Here is a 2612-nt window from a genome sequence, read left to right as displayed (position 1 = left end):
TGTGCTCGTGCTCCGCGGGCCGCGGCTCTCCGCTCCCTCAGGGCACATCGGCGGGGCGCGTGTGCCCCCCAAACTACCCGTTTGCCTGAACAGTGGGACTTATGAGGGAAAGACCAACATTTCTGAGGGCTTCGGGCGAAAAGCGATGAGGATGCTCCATCTACCGGGGGCAGCGCGCAGGCGGGCGGGGGCCGGGCGGGGAGAGGAGGCAGCGCCGCTAGAACGGGACATCGCCTGGAAACCTACTGGGGGTTAATTACACACATCCACGCTCTGGGATGTGACACAAAAATAAGGAGCGGCAAAACGTAACGTGCTTTATCCAACCCTCCACGTCCCACTCGTGTTGCTGACCCAACTGGTGGAAATCAGCCTAAATCCTCCTTCCCTCAAGCCCTCACGGGCCCGGCCCTCAGATAGTTTAAAAAGGCATTAAAGCATCTCCCTTCTCATCCCGGAGCGCTGTTTCACGCTAAGGATGCTGCGGAATGCCGCCGCTCGCCTCAACACAAGTTGTGCTCACAAAATTGTGTGCGTTTGTTTGTTTATGGAAGTGCAGCATTACAAGGCAAAAATGCATAGCCCGGGCGTGCAAGAAACTAGAAAATGCTTCCCTCCACGCTTAGTTGTGTTTTCCTTCCTATTGAGATTACTGAAGCAGAGGATGGATTTAAGATTATCAATAAGCAAAGGAAAATAAGTTGGGCGGAGGGGCACAAGCTGGAGGGAGGAAAAAAAGATCAGCCGATAAAAGAAGAAAGGATAGAGAAATAGAAACAGGACTGAAGAGAGAGACACACAGAAAACTCTGCCAACTGCAGCCCAGGTGTCAGTCAGATGCGATGCTGTTTTCAGAACAGTCAATTCAACCAACAAGAAATACAGCTTCAAAGAGAAATAGCTGACCTACCTGGTTTCAGATCAGACATGAAGAAGGGAAATAAAAAAAGAGAGGGATATGGAAAGAGGCATGTTCTTTTGGAAGCCAGATGTCTGCTCCGTGTACCCCGCTGGTGGTGAGGCTCTGTCCTTTCCAGGAACATCTCTCACCCATCTCCCTGCCTGTCCCGGAGGGTGAGAGCCGCCTCGTTGCCCTGCTCCCTAGGGACACTCGAATTCCTAGATGCCCCTGGGGCCCTGCATTTGCCACTCCGTCTTCCCAAAACATTAAATGCTTTCCCAAGGAGAAATAGCTTCAAAGCTTTATCCTGCCTTAAGCAATTCCTTAAAGACCCTCTTAAACTTCTCGGAATGGGAATTTAACAGCAGAATAGCAGGTAACTTCAATGATGCTCATTAACACCTCCCCGTGTCCCGGTAATTTAAGTAGCGGTGCCAAGGGAAGCTGAGGTCCCCACAGATCCAAGGACCGCAGTTCACCCGGAAGGTGGTCAGTCAGTTCAACAGGCTTTGGGGAAAGCCGGTAGGGATTTCCCGGTTAATTCCTGTCCTGTTCCTGTCCTGCGGCCTGTCCCCACCGGGGCTTGGCAGGGCTAGGGAGCTCCTTCACCCATCTATTTGTTATAAGGTCTCCCAACCCGAGTTTATCACTCTGCACCCACCAAAAAAACACCTTCAGAAGCTGCAGAAAGAGGAACTTTGTATCCCACTGGTTCTGTCTTGTTTGTTTTCTCCTGTTTCCCAACAGAATCCCTCTGAAAAAAACCCCAGCTAACTCCAAAGCCATAAACAACCACTTTCATTACCAATGGCAAGCAGGAAGGGCTCATTCGTATTATCATCTCTAATCAATGATTAATGGGTTGCATTACTCTGAAAAGAGACATGGTCAAGTCAGGGCTCAGAAAAGGCTCCCAGACCCTTCCCCACTGCTGGGAGATGCCCAAGCCCATCATCCTGTTAGCGGAGGGCCACGGTGCTGCCTCTTGTTGAGCTCCATGCCCCTCTCCTGTGTTCTGGCAGCTCCCCCCAGTCCTGATTGCGGCTCTTCCAGCTGACGGAGATGGCAAAGAAACCCAGGATCTTCCCCGCAGAGAGGACAGGGCACCCCGTGCCCCAGCAGCATCTGTGATCGAGTTTGGGAAGGTCTCTGGAGGCACCCGGCCAAATAACCCCAAAAGAAAGCAGGGGGATGTCATTGCCTGATTTATTGGGAAAAGGGATGGAAGGCTCCTGTCCTTATGAAGCTGCTCTGGGATAAACTGGCTCCTTGAAGCTGTAATGCTGTAGCCCAGGCAGATGCTCACCTTCAGCCGTGGCCCCAATCCTGTTTCCAAGCCCGGGGTGGTGCCTGACTCCCACATGGTACCCAAAGCTGTGGAGGAGCTCCCTGACAAGAAAAGAGGGACTCCAGTTCCTGAGCAGCCTTCAACCGTAGCGAGTCACCTCCAGGAAAGGCTGGAGTCCAGCTCAGCGCCAGCGCTCAGGCCAGCCGGGACACTGGATTTCTCCTGGACTCAGCCCCAGAAACATTCAGACACCTCAGGGTACCTGACTGGGGTTCTTTACCTCCCCCAAACCCGCGAATTGTCCTCATTCCTGATTTCTGCTAAATAAGTGTTTTTGTGGCAACCCTCTTTCCCATCCTGGGAGAAGTTGTAATATTTAAAGGACGAGGAGAGGAGAGGAGAGGAGAGGAGAGGAGAGGAGAG

This window comes from Corvus brachyrhynchos, unplaced genomic scaffold (genome assembly GCF_000691975.1).
Source record: "Corvus brachyrhynchos isolate BGI_N302 unplaced genomic scaffold, ASM69197v1 scaffold245, whole genome shotgun sequence".
NCBI lineage: Eukaryota > Metazoa > Chordata > Aves > Passeriformes > Corvidae > Corvus > Corvus brachyrhynchos.
Note: the sequence above shows the minus strand (reverse complement) of the source record.